At 43.2% G+C, this 14,302-nt stretch overlaps 1 protein-coding gene across 15 annotated transcripts in view; it reads left to right on the top strand.

Annotated features, from left to right (window-relative positions):
- The first annotated feature begins 74 nt into the window (after positions 1–74).
- The window catches only part of ADD1 (adducin 1), a 60,590-nt gene continuing 46,362 nt past the window's right edge, over positions 75–14,302 (top strand). For 4 of the 15 annotated variants that reach the window (XM_066996510.1, XM_066996511.1, XM_066996514.1 and 1 more), the window contains exon 1: positions 77–241. The gene's annotated coding sequence lies outside the window, so the exon portion shown is untranslated. Of the gene's footprint in view, positions 242–947; positions 1,115–14,302 lie in introns of those variants that run through there. The other 11 variants (XM_048080867.2, XM_066996512.1, XM_048080917.2 and 8 more) reach the window with 7 other exon arrangements.

Here is a 14,302-nt window from a genome sequence, read left to right on the forward strand (position 1 = left end):
AGCCAATGGGAGCGCGGCTTGGTGGCCGAGCCTGGCGCCCTCCAATAGGCGGCGCGCTTGTTGGCCTGCGGCCCGCCGAAGCCGCACCCTGGCAGGGCTGGGGGCTGAGGCGCAGCGCGGCGCCGGGGCCAGCGGCGGAGGCGGGCTCGTCGGAGGGGCTGCCGGCCGGCCTGTCACCGGGGCCTCCTGCCCCTTCCCTGCCTTCTCCTGCCGCCGTTGTTCTTTCTCGTCTGGTCCTCGGGTGAGCGGCGGTGTGAGGCGTGAGGCGCTGCGGAGGAGGCGCAGCCGTTGGGGGGGGGGGTGCGGTGTGAGGGGGGCGCAGCCGTTAACGGGCGGCGGGCAGCGGTTGAGGGGAGCTGAGGAGTTGGGGGGGGGGTGGAGGCGGAGGCTGGCGGGGGGTGGGCAGGGGCTTAGGGGGGTTTTGGGGGAGCGGGGGTTAAAGGGAGATTTGGGGGGGAACGGGCTGAGGGGGACAAGGGCTGAGGAGCGATTTGGGGGGGAGAGGGGCTGAGGGGAGCTGTTTTTTTTGGGGGGGACAGGGGCTGAGGGGAGCTTTTTGGGGTGGGCAAGAGCTGAGGGGAGATTGGAAGGGGAGAGGGGCTGAGGGGAGCTGTGTTTTTTTGGGGAGGGGACGGGCCACGGGGAGGTTTGTGAGGGGTGACAGGGGCTGAGGGGAGCTGTGGGGTTTTGGGGGGGGGGGGTGACAGGGGCTGAGGGGAGCTTCAGGCCTTGGGGGGTGGGGAAGGAGGAGAGGCTGGGCCGGCGGAACCGTCTCCCGGGGGGGAGCGAAGGAAAACATTTCGGGGGTGCGGGTCCCCGAGGTGGCTGCACCCGCCGTGCCGCTGCCCGCTCGTCCCCCGCCGTCCTTGGGCTTCGCCCGCGGCAAGAGGCGGCCCTCAGCGGCCTGCGGAGGGCAGGGGAGCCGCGGCCAGGGGCTGCGGGCGGCTGGGCAGCGCTGGCGGCTGGCGGGGACCTGCGGCAGAAGGGCAGTTTGGTTTTGGTTGCCGCGCTGGAAAAGGGTGGCTGCGCTTTGGCGTTGCCCGCGTCTGCTGATACGGAGCGGCACGCGTCTTCCTGCGCGGAATTGCTGGCTGGTGGCTGCGGCGTTTGTGAGGTTAATTCTCCGTCTGCGTTTGGTTTCGAGTGAAGCTAGCGGTTAGGGAGGGGGATGCATCCATGCTGGAAAAATATCCCTGGTTGTATTGAGCTAGGGGGCTGTGAGCGGCACTCGGCTGAAATCGTCCATGAGATGCTGCTGTAGTGTAATGGGGTGTGTGAGCTGGTTGCTGCTGTTGTTGTTTTCTTCTCTGCTTTTCAGAAAGTTGCTATTGATTGCTAGTATTACGTAGCAAAAGTATTTGAGAGGGGAACATTTTCGTGTACAGAGGCATACATCTTTATGTGAAACTTTACAAAACGCTTCTACTTTAATATACGTTCTTGAATTCTCACATTGCCACTACTGCTGGATGATTTCTGTATGCCTCGCTGAGAGCTACAGGTATTTCCGTGCATGTGGGCTATTACATCTCTGGGGTTTGTAATGGGACCGAATGTGCTGACAGAACACTCAGCAGTTTTTAGCTGTCATAAATCTATTCTTTCAGAATAAAAAATTCATTAATAAAATAAATGCAAACTTGATTTTTAAAATATTTCCATTTTCTTTATTAATTGATTTAACAATTGCATGCCTCTGTAAGAAAATCCGATTTTGGAGTTCTTGCATAATAAGAAACGGGAACAGAACGCAACTATTGACTGCCTTCTTAATGCTGGAGCAGGTGGCTTTATATTCAGTGAGCAGACTTGATGTGATCGTTTAAAAATAGTCTGAAGTGAACATAACGTTTTATGTAGCTTGCCGCAATTACAGAATCTAAAGTTGGTGGTTTTCTTAGCGGAGTTTTCAGGAAGAGACAACTGAAAGTTTTTACATCTTCACTGCAGCAAGATAAGCATATGCGCTTATGTGTGCTTACATGTATAAGCATTTTGTAGTTTTACATGATTTCTGTTTTCTCCATGAGGCTCCATGCTGGGTATAGTTCTTTTAAGCCAAAACCAGTTGCGTTGCCTGAATATTTTCTTTTTATGGTCGGTTAATAAAAATGGCATGAGAAATCTGAACGTTCATGCCTCATCTGAAACGAGGACTTTTGCTAGCATGTTGTGACAATAAGTTCATTAGAGTATGGTTCACTGCTGTGGAGTGAAGAATGCCGTTTACTGAATCAGTGCTTTTCTGTGACAGCTCTTTTTAAATGTCTCCAACAGAAAATGACTCAACTCTGTTCTCCTTCTGTGAGATTCGCCATTGGTATCGAATGATGTTTTACGTGTACAGAATCAGACCATTTCAGGAGAATGTGACTTCTACCGGACTAGGGATAAAGCTGCTTCAGCCCCATTCAAGTCTGTTTTTGAAGGGTAGCTTCACAGCATGAAGTGCTTTTAATAAATCTCTCCCAACATTCTGTGTTTTCAAATGAAAACATTTAAATCTTGATGTGACTAACTTTGTTAATAAATAGAACAAAAATATTAAAACTGGAGGCTTCAAACCAGGAGAAGCATGTTCAGCATGTTGGTCGCCAGTAAGCGTGTAACTTCTATGCAACAAGTGCTTTCTAAATCCGAAGGCATTAGGCAATAAGTCTTGTACTCACTGCTTTCCTGAGTTGTAGAAATAGTTTTCTTGATTATTTAAGTAACAGTGGTGAAGAGCAAGTCATTTGTAAATCCCCAACAGTTTCCATGCGAATGATCGACTCCTGCTTTGAGGGGGAAAAATCATGTTAAGAAAACTTCCCCATCCCTTTATAAGAGAGAACATGGGATAAGTTCGCCTCTGTGTCCTCGTGTTTCGTGTGTCCTCACTGCACAACAAATTAAAAAATGCCAAACTTCTGATTTTGATGCCTTTTAATTTAGACCTTACCCTTGTACCGTGCTATGTGGCAGACAGCAATCGCTGAAACGCCGCTGCAGTAGTAATTCATACTGTAATTAAATTTTTTTAGAGTTATTGGTGTTTTATATTTAAAACATGATGGAGGAGATCCAAATGCAAGTTTAAACTGCAGATTGCACTTCGCAGGTCACTTGACATCTGCAGAAGAACCTGTCTGAAAGTCTTTGATAACGTACTGAACTTCTATATTAAACTATGCAGAAGTGCTATCTATATATTTAATAGTTGTCCCTAAATGGCCTGAGGTTCGCAGTAATCATTCATATAACCTAATAAGCCTTCCCAGGGGAATAGGAAAACATTACCTAGTCTTGCCACTTCTTTAACATTTCTCTTCAAAACCACTCCTTTTTTGATCGGGCCGAGAAGAGCAGCTGTACAAACATGTTGGCAAAGAGATGTCAAGTGTAAATCGTGTAAACTAGTGCATTTCTTGAGGAAAATGTCTCATTAGAGGTAGTGATGCTTAAGAAGAATAGATTATACAGATACTTTATGATAATTTTTACTTTAAAATTACCCTTTTTTGGATATTTTTCCTATTGCTTTAAAATATTGCACTTATAATAGCAGGGTTCATTAGTAATTTAATGGAGTGTTAAACATTTTATGGAACATTCAGCATAACTTTATGACAACATCTGTTATCTCAATAAATTTCTGCTGTTTATTGAGAATTGTCCTGCTAATCTTCGGTCAGATGGAAGCAGATAATTGCTCGCTTTCCATGCGAGTCTGAGGTTGTTGTTTACAGTGGTTTTGTCAGTTCAGAAACTTTGTGGTTAGTGGTTGCAAAAGTTGGAGAAAGTTCTTCCTAATTTAATGGTGAAATAAGAGCAAAGACTTTGGGAAAGACCATTTTTAGAGCTACTGGTTTCTTCACATCAGGCGTGAGCTGAGATCGTGTTATTTGTAGTGAGGGCTCTGGTTTACATTCTGACCAAGCACCCAGGTCTTGAATAAAAGTCAAATATTGCTGCTATTTTGAGGAAGTTAAAAATGTATCTGTTCACAATTTCAGGGCAAACGCAATTTTGGTGTAGAGCTGGATGTAAACAGCCGCTACGAGTTGTGCTGGCTGACCGTGTGTATGCTGGCTGGCTCTGCTGGAATGACTCGCTGGCCATTAAAAAGAAACTGAAAGTGTTGCCTTTGAAGGTGTAGCTAGACGGGAGTAACGAGCACTTGAACACCTCCCCAACTTCCTTCTTTCAACCTGTTTATTAGATTGCGTTTTGAGAAACGATCTCTGCCACTCTGTTGGATGCGGTTATTATTCGATGCAGAACCAACCCTTCAACCTCTGATCAGCAGTGTTAGCAAGCGGGACATCAAAGAGTCTTTCACTCTGGGTTATTTCAGTAGCTTTCCCTTCAGATTAATTAAAAATCAAAATATGTGAAGAAGAGCCCATTTCAGGTTAATTTTAGAACTGGGATGTTAAGAGCTGCTCTTTAAAACTGAGATCTGGAGCTTCCATCCTCTTCAGACTGGTCAAATACTGCTTTGCATTTTAAATTGAATAATGCATTGTTTTTATCTTTTTAAATTACTGATTTTTATACTATGTGTTGTGTATGTTTTTCTGATCTTGAGTCATGAGATCTGAAAAGATAGGGGATAAAATATTGCAGAATTTTGAGATTCTTTCCTCCATGTACCTAATTGAGCTGCCGGAGAGAGGTCATGGAAGCAGTGGGTAGTAAATATGGTTAATCAGTAACACTTTATGGTGTTTTTGATACTTTCTCATCAAAGGAGTAGATAAACGTTAAGTCATGGTGCGTATCCATTCACGTGCTGAAGATAAGGTGAAAAACTAAATTACCTAAGATCTCTTAGGTTTGTGGTTGCACTCAGTTAAGTATTTAGAAACAATTTTCAAGTGAAAACTGTAATCTGACTTACGGCCTTGGAAAACTGTAGGTTATTTGAGGGTTGTTTGCTTTTAGTACCTAAAACTATCAAATTCTTGTGGTGCTGTTTATGCATTTTATCTGTCTTGTTTTAGATCTTGAATCTTGAGAGCTCTGATAACAATTTTAGCTTTGTTATAGATAGCGAAGTTTTGCCAGATTGAACCAGCAAGTGTCTGGGCAACTCATGAAGATCATCTTCTGTTGTTTTTCCTGTTAGGTTGTTGTGGTTTTATTTTTATTTAAGGTTCCGTAGTACTGGGCATAAAGTTACTGTCCCTGTATTCTGACAGTGGAGGTGAAAGATAAGGCATACTCAGTGACTTTACTGTTCTGTTGATAGATGAAACAATTTCTTTAGATGTTGTCAGTACAAAATATTGCTGAAAATGTGTGATATATGTTTGTGTGCAAATCAGCCTTTCCATCTAAAATCCAATGAAATAAGACATCCCTGATGCTGTGCACTGACCAAGAGGTGCAGTATATTTGGTTGTTGTGTGCTTTTTTTCCCTCCAGAAAATCTTGTCTAACACAGCTTTGCTCAGTAAGCTCAAATGAACACAGCTTAAAGTATTCCTACAGCGCAGGGACTTACTTTCTTGCGTTGTCACTTCTCCTTAACTTCTGAACCTGCGGCTACGTTCAGCTCGATTTAACACTGGGGAGGTGGTGACTTCAGGCGTACAGAGTTCCTGCCATTATCATGACAACCTGCGCTGTGGCCCTGTGCTCCCACTGCGAGGGGACTTGGCTCCTGGCTGGGCTGGGGATGCAGGAGCCCTGGCTGGGCGGCTGATGCCCGCTGGCCTGCGAGGGCAGAGCTGGGCACGGAGCATTTCGCCGCTCACCCAGCCAAGCTGGGTGGACACCGGTGCGCAGGTGAAGAGAGAAGCAAGGACAGAAGCATAGGAGGTGCAGAGGCCCTCGGGTGTAAGAGGGTAAAAAGTCAGCGTAGGTAGCGGGTAGGGAGTCCTGCTGCTTTAGTTTTGTCACCCTTCTCTAGGTGCTTTCAGTTACAGAAAAGACTTTAATTATTTTCACCTGAAATTCTACACAGCTAAGGCACTGCATCACTTCTAAACGCAGCTTCAACTTTCCCAATGTTTTGAATAATAGATTCAGTGTAAAGCACAAGATTCTGTTCTGATTCCAAAGTAATTTTTTCTCCTTACCGTGGATATAATTTTTAAGCCTATTAATGTACAAAGGTTGGACATGGTGCTTAGGGAAGTGGTTTAGTGGGTGATATTGGTGGTAGGGGGATGGCTGGACTAGATGATCTTCCAACCTTAATGATCCTGTGATTCTGTGATACATGGCAGGGTGGTTGTTTTTTGCCCCCCTCTTGGGCTTAAAGTAAAACTTCGGAGGTGGTGAGTTTTCAAAGGTAATTTCTGGTAATTCTGATCATAACTGATCATTTAGAAACATTTCAAAACAATTTTGTGAAAAACGGATAATGATCTTACAAGTTTGTTTAGATCTTGACATACGAAATCTTTTTTTTCCTGCTTGCTTCTATAGGGATTTAGGTAAAAATATGATTTATTTTGGCAGTAGTAAATTGTGTAGAACTTTCCCAAAGCAAGTAAATGTCCTTTGATAGATAGAAGGCAAAGTGTCCTGGTACTCTTAGGATGCATTGCTGGGTGTAGGTCTAGTATCACACGTGCTGGGGATGGGCAGGTGGATTAAAATACGTATCCGTAGTCTCAGGGAAAGCTGTTGCATTTTTTATGCGTCAAGGAGAGGTGGTGGACTCGTGTGCTGTGGTCACAGAGAGGACCACATCAGTCTCTTTGCTGTCAGCCTGTGTTTTTCCCCTGTTGCTTCCAATCGCCTTTAGAACCTGTGCTAATCCCGACGCTGCTCAGGTATGTGGGTCATCTTAGACAGAGCTGCTTGCCTCTCTCCTGGAAGGAGAGATTGTGATTACAGCCTGGGGTAACGATTTGGGCAACTGGGACAACCACATCTGGATCTGTCACAGTCCTTATTGTTGGTCTGGGCTGCTTTCTTGGACTCTGTTCCAACCTGCTGATGGAGATGGCCAAGGAAACCCCACTTGAGGTGCCTGTGCCTCTGCTTCCCAGTCATGGAACGATGCTCCTTCTAGAAGCCTTCAGTTTTCCCTCACTGCAGCAACCTGGGGAGGAGCCAGGAGCAGAGAACACGCTGAGCAGTTTGCTGCACAAGTCAGAGGAAGGTAGTCTCTGACTGTCCTCTGGCCTGCCTGACGACCGGAAACTGAAGGGTGCTTTGGCAGCTGGTCAGCGACAGCCAGGAGTGGTGAACAGAAGGTTGGGAAGCATGGCTAAAATCTGAATGTCAGCCAGAAGAGCTGGACTTGGGCGGCCTTGCAAATTACGAGGGCAGCCTTATTAATTGAACCGTCTGGCTGTGGAACAGTTGCCTGAGGAAAAATCTTTTTGGGTCAATAGGTACCGCTCAAGTGGAGAGACAGCCCCCCAGGCTGCAAGCACAGTTCGCCATGTCAAAAAGGAACCTTTGTGGCTGCTTCTGCTGCTTCAGCTGCATGCTTAATGGCCTTGGGACCTGCCTGCTGTGAGTGGGCCAGGGCATTGAAATAGCTGGCCTCCCTAAAAGACTGCAACTAGTGGTTTTCTCACATTTTGTTGGTAATTAACATACTTATTGATGATGGAATAGTGTCCATCACACTGATTATTTTTTAAGTATTGATTAAAGTAATCCCAGAATACAAAGAAGGCTGAAGATTACATAGAGAAGAAAGAGATGTAGCTAGTTTGTTACGAAAAAGCAAATCCAGGATATCCTAATGTCACCTTTGTAAAGAGCTTATTTCTGCATTCCCAGGTTCACAGGACGTTAAGTCATCAGTGCGTTCACATATATTGTTGAAATATGTTATTTCTGTAAGTCAGCTGTATTTTGGAAATTCATTACACCTCCATGTTGTATAGGGGCACATTATTGTGTGCTTTCAGGAGTGTAGTTACTGGAAACAGTTAAAAATGAGGCGGATCTCTAATGACCCTTTTCATTTGCAGACCTTTAATCAGGATTAGACACCTTTGATAAGCAGGGTGTATCATTTTGGATAGTGTGAATTTTGACTTACCTGTTACTGCTTTGAAGATCTGTTGTGATATCAGATACTTAATGGCAGAAGGAATGTCTGATTTTTTTATTTTCTACTTTACTTCTTGTAGTACAACTTCTGATTGTTTAATTCTTAATTTGATGCATTAATCATTAATGAATGGGATAAATTCACTTTCATTTCATTTGACTGACGCCAAGTTTATCCTATCAAAGACTTGATGAATCGAGAGTGTAATCTGGTAATTCCTTCCCTCCCCTCTTCCCCCGTTGCTATAGTAATCCTAAATTCAGAACTTATTTCTGCACCTTTTTTTCCTTAAACTAAGGTTAGTAATAGCTGCAGTGCAATGTGTCCTCAAACTAAAATACTGACAATAAAGTTTTTTCTTCTGAAATTTGGCTGTAACATCTGAAGTAAAGCAGAAATTAAGCAGCCTTAACTTGTTTTCTCTTGTTCTAGCTCTCGGGAGATCTCGTGGCATGAATCTTTTCATGTTACAGGCATGCATCTTCTAGGTGGAAAAAAAAACCACAAAGGCCCCACTAAAGCCAAAAAAAATAAAGACTCAAAGCCATCTCTGAGTGTCCCCGAAAGCTGTTAATAACTGCAGTTGTAGAAGCGAACATTCAAAGTGCAAAGGTCATAACTTGATTTAGCACCCAAATGTTCTTGCAATTCCAGTTTTGCAGCAATGCTCAGGGCTTGCTTGATGAGGTGCTTTTGGCATGGCTGAACTTCTGATACAGCAGGAAATGCAAAGAATTCTGGCAGCTGAATAAAATATTTGTTCTCCTACCAAGCTTTGCTTTTTTTATATGAAAAGATGACTTTTGTGCTAGTGGAAATGCAAGATCTTACAAGGTTAATAGCAAGCTGGAGAATAGCATCAGGAGTAAGCCGAAAACTGAGAAAGTCGGATCGGCGAAGCAAGTCGTGTCTTGTCAGGAAGCATGGGGACAATGAAATAAGAGTAAAAACAATTTAGATACAGGTGAAAAACAAAATGTAAAGTTTGCCTTCATTTTCAGCAAAGACGGTAGTTTTGAACGCAGGAATATAGGTCTTGCGGAAGTGAAGTTATGAAAGTGATTTCCATAACAGAATCACAGAATCGTCTAGGTTGGAAGAGACCTCCAAGATCACCCAGTCCAACCTCTGACCTAACACCAACAAGTCCTCCACTAAACCATATCACTAAGCTCAACATCTAAATGTCTCTTAAAGACCTCCAGGGATGGTGATTCAACCACTTCCTTGGGCAGCCCATTCCAATGCCTAACAACCCTTTCAGTAAAGAAGTTCTTCCTAACATCCAACCTAAACCTCCCCTGGCACAACTTTAGCCCATTCCCCCTCGTCCTGTCACCAGGCACGTGGGAGAATAGACCAACCCCTACCTCGCTACAGCCTCCTTTAAGGTACCTATAGAGAGCGATAAGGTCGCCCCTGAGCCTCCTCTCCTCCAGGCTGAACAATCCCAGCTCCCTCAGCCGCTCCTCGTAAGACTTGTTCTCCAGACCCCTCACCAGCTTGGTCGCCCTTCTCTGGACTCTCTCGAGCACCTCCATGTCCTTCTTGTAGCGAGGGGCCCAAAACTGAACACAGTACTGGAGGTGCGGTCTCACCAGAGCCAAGTACAGGGGGACAATCACTTCCCTAGACCTGCTGGCCACGCTGCTTCTTATACAAGCCAGGATGCTGTTGGCCTTCTTGGCCACCTGAGCACACTGCTGGCTCATATTCAGCTGCCTATCAACCAGTACTCCCAGGTCCTTCTCTGCCAGGCAGCTTTCCAACCACTCATCTCCCAGCCTGTAGCTCTGCTTGGGGTTGTTGCGCCCCAGGTGCAGGACCCGGCACTTGGCCTTGCTGAACTTCATGCAGTTGACCTCAGCCCATTGTTCCAGCCTATCCAGATCCTCCTGCAGAGCCTTCCTACCCTCGAGCAGATCGACACACGCACCTAACTTGGTGTCGTCTGCAAACTTACTGAGGGTGCACTCGATCCCCTCATTCAGATCATCGAGAAGGATATTGAAGAGGACTGGCCCCAGCACTGAGCCCTGGGGGACTCCACTAGTGACCGGCCTCCAACTGGATTTGACTCCATTCACCACAACTCTTTGGGCCCGGCCATCCAGCCAGTTTTTAACCCAATGAAGCATACGCCCGTCCAATAACAATCAGCTCAAACTTAAAGGGCACATATCAGTGGGACTCCATAGCATTTATCCTGGAATTTTGAAGTAGGTGGAATATGCAATTAATTAGGTATTAAATTGGAAGGATTTTTATTAGAGGTATTAAGGAAGAAGGGTACTGGGTCGCAAAAGTAGTCACTATGTTTACCTAAAACTAAGGTGGTTCAGGGTAGTTACCGCATTATTAGCGTGACCTTACTAGTCAGGGATTTCTTTGAATTTCTGAAGAGAAGCAATCCATATGGAGGTAAGAAGAGAAGGCTTTTAACAGAGGAAGATTGAGTCAGAGAAATCTGATGTATCTTTTTATAAGATACCTGCCCTTTTAGACAGAATACCTGGTTAAAGCTGGCCTGTTTTGACTTAGTCATATAAAGTATAATGTGGTTCCATGGACAAACCAGGGTGATGTTCATGTGATAATTGGTTTAAGATGGTGAGAGGATGTCTTGAGTATGGATAGAACTGGACGATCAGAAGCTAAGGTATTGAGCAGAGGTTGGTAATAGAATTCGCCAAGTATTGGTTCCAAGACTTAGCATTTGCATTAGAATTATTGATGCATTCCCGTTTGTGCCAGCGTCACATTTTGCTCCCAGATATCAAGGGTCATCAGTACAGAAGGTGGTTTTGCACAGGAGGAAGTTGAGACCTTAGGACAGGAGTAGAAGAGAAGGGCTCATATTTGATAACACTTAAAAATGAAGGTGAACTCAGAACACTTCCACCTATCATAGTTAGCAGCTATGAAAAGTATTAGAATAACAAGTATGCAGTTGTTATCTGTGAAGATTTCCATTAAAGAAGTAAAACGGTGCTGACATTTTCTGGTACTGGGGAGAGCTCACCTGGAATGTCGTGCCTAATTCCTATCACCCATCATCCAGGCAAGGGAAGAGAAAGAATTACAGGGACTGATTCCTTGAGTGGCTAAGGGAGTGGAGAACTTGCTTCATATGGGAGGCTAAAAGAGCATGTCGTGGTTGGTCTGGTAAAACAAAGCGTGAAAGGTTGCTCCTCACAAAAACGTGAGTCAAACAACACAGGTGGGTGAAAAGAGCTTCTTCAGCTCAAGGTATGAGAACAAATGGGTATAAACTATCCAAGAATAAACCTAGTCTGGTGGAAATTAGAAAAGATGGTTCCTAAGCAACAGAGGCACAGAAGCCTGCAGCATCCTTCCCTTAGGAGCAGTGGCATCTGACTGGCTGTCTTTAAGATGGAGCTGGGTAGCTTATGTAAGGGGGAGGAATGACATAACACATAGTTTTCCACAATACCTGGGGGTTTGAATATCCCTCAGGTCCCGGGATTCCTGTCGTGCTGGTCACTGTAACACAGCTGCTCGGCGAGGTCCGTGGGAGAGCTGGTGCTTGGACAGTTGCTTTCTGAGGTAGAGAAGTGCTTCTATTGAGGGAGAGAAAACGTGTAGACAAGTGGGAGGTTTTAAGTACTGTTTTATGTAATGCCCTACATTGTATCGTATGTAGTGGATATACATTATGTAATTCATATTAGTATTATGAAACCCCTAATCAACACAACCTAAATGGATTTAACAACGAGCCCTGTCTTGTTTCCTTGTTGTGCTGCCCTTTTTGATCAACGAAGGCTGCCCACAGCAAGTGGCAGTGTGTCACCGGCTTCATTCTCTGCGAGTTCTTCTTTGAGCTCTTCAAAAAAAAAAATGGTAAAATCTAAAGGGCTGATGTGGTAAAACCGCATATGCGATATTGCTAAATAACGTGCTGCTGTTCCTGTGTATTGCCCTAAGATTCTGTCCATCTAATAAGCCTGGAATGTTGTTTTCTGAGGAAGCACTGTTCTGCCGTTTGCAGTAACGAGAGACACTCCCATAGCTCTGCACAGCATAGGATCTGTGGTTTTACAGGAGACTTGCAGAGAAAACTGTTCTGCTGCTTCCTCCCTTCCTAACAGAAAGGCACTGATTGGCAAATTGGGGAATTAATGGCGCCTGAGGTTACAATATTCTTCTAATTTTTTTTCAGTTATGACACACTAAATCATACTTTAATTCCTGCTGAGGTATTTCAGACCCTGGAGAGAACTTGTAAACACTCATCTTTACCATTGTTTTGTCTATATCAGCAGTGTTACTGGATATGATTTTTATAGGAGCAAGAACTGAGGCAGAAATACATTGTCTGCTTTATATTAATTTTTCTATTTGAAATATTTTCTCTGAGTGTTCATCTAGAAAGCTTCACTTTGGAAGGAAGTTCAAGCATGGAAAGTAGTTTGGTTAGGACAGGATAGAAATTTAATGATGTTTGAAAGGTTCCTTCCTGACTCTGCTTAATGTGTTATTGACTTCCCTTCAGCTGTTAGCCGAATTTCCTGTTGATTTTAGGTGCAAGTGCCAAAGCAGTATCTAGCAAGTGTTTGTCCTATCTGCGTGCTCTAAATGGTTTGTTTATTCGCAGGTTTAATGGTATTTTAATATTTTCAGAACTAATGTCTAAGACGGAGAACTAAATCTTATTAATTTGAATTGCTTTGTTCACACATAATGATTAATATTAATGGTAAATAATTGCATAGGCATAACATCATGGACACTTTGTATGTTTTAGCGTTAATGTTAGAGGTTACATCCCAAAAGTGAAACTTTAAGGAAATAAGGCTTGATAGTTAAAATTTTGAAAGTTGATTGATAGTATTTAAGATCACCAGGTGTGTGGAAATGTTCCCTATTACCTGAACATCGTTAAGATTGTATTTAACCTGCTTTATTTAGACATTCTGCAGTGTCATTTACTGTTAAATATGTAAACTAGAGACAGACTCAGATAATAACAGAAAATAAAGTGCAATTTAAGTCTGAAACTGTTTGGCAGTAGTGTCCAAAGAGTGGATGACTCAGCAGATGCGCTGCAGCTCTTTCAGTGAGCAGAATATGTTTAGGAATATTTGTATTTCCAAAGAACGTATTAATGTATGAACACTAAGAAGCTTATAAGAGTTGATCATCTTGACATTTTGTTCTTAAAGTACGTTTTTCAGTTAGATGGTATACAATTTCTCTTGGTAACTGAAAAAGTTTGAGATGAAAATAAGTAATGCTACTCCCTTGGAGTGATAGTAATAATAGAAATAATTACTGAAAAAACTGATGGCTTAATGACTACGACACTGGAAGCTTAATAGTTTGCTGCTACTGCTGAACCAAGTAATTTCTTTAACTAAAATATGCTGTTAAACACTGGAGACTAGAAAAAGCTTTGTCTTTATATGCATTTTTTTGATTTCTATAGCTTACCTGCTGGAATTAAAGCTGAATATTGCTCAGTTTTCTTGCACTGAAATAATCTTTTATTGAATCATCTGCGCTAGCATCCTCTGCAGATATGGCCTATGCTATAGCTAGTTCTGTAAGTGATGTAGTCAATGTTGGGATATTTTGTATTATCAGCAGCATATTCAGATTTGGCATTTTCTTTTTTTGTTTCGTATAAGAGTTGTCACTTTTTTTGAAAGCTATTGTCTTAAGCTAACTGATGACACACATTGGTTGTTGGGTTTTGTTGTTTGACTTTTTTTTTTTGAAGTATTCTTTGAGGTATATTTTCCATGTGGGCACCGTGCCTTATAACCACTGCAAATTACACACTAGCAGTATAAAGTTTTAACTGTCTGATGAAGTAAAGATGCATTTTGGTGTGCAGTTTTGTCTTTGGAGGATAAATCAGAAAAATGTCTTCTGTTTTTCCAGAGAAGCGTGAGTGTATATCCCTTTCTAGACTTGTTTGTTTCCCTGTGAAAAATACTAAGGAATAGTTGCTGGAGGCAGTGTTACCTATACATAATAAATTTGCAATAAGGATATATGGTGCAATGACCAGATAATGGACTGTTCAGATTCTGTTATCATTAATTTCTTTTGATATTATTATTAGAGAACTATAAAACTGGAACAAATGAAGTTTGTGGTGACAGGATTGTATAGGTTGCTTGTGACTAGAAAAGAGCAGGAACTTGAGGCTGACACAGAAAGATCGGGGTAAGGATGATAACACTTGAAATGAGAATAATTTCACTGAGTGAGGTACTGCTCTTGTGTGTCACTGAACAACTTCATAAAACCATCTGATTTTTTTTT

This window comes from Anser cygnoides, chromosome 4 (assembly GCF_040182565.1).
Source record: "Anser cygnoides isolate HZ-2024a breed goose chromosome 4, Taihu_goose_T2T_genome, whole genome shotgun sequence".
Classification (NCBI taxonomy): domain Eukaryota; kingdom Metazoa; phylum Chordata; class Aves; order Anseriformes; family Anatidae; genus Anser; species Anser cygnoides.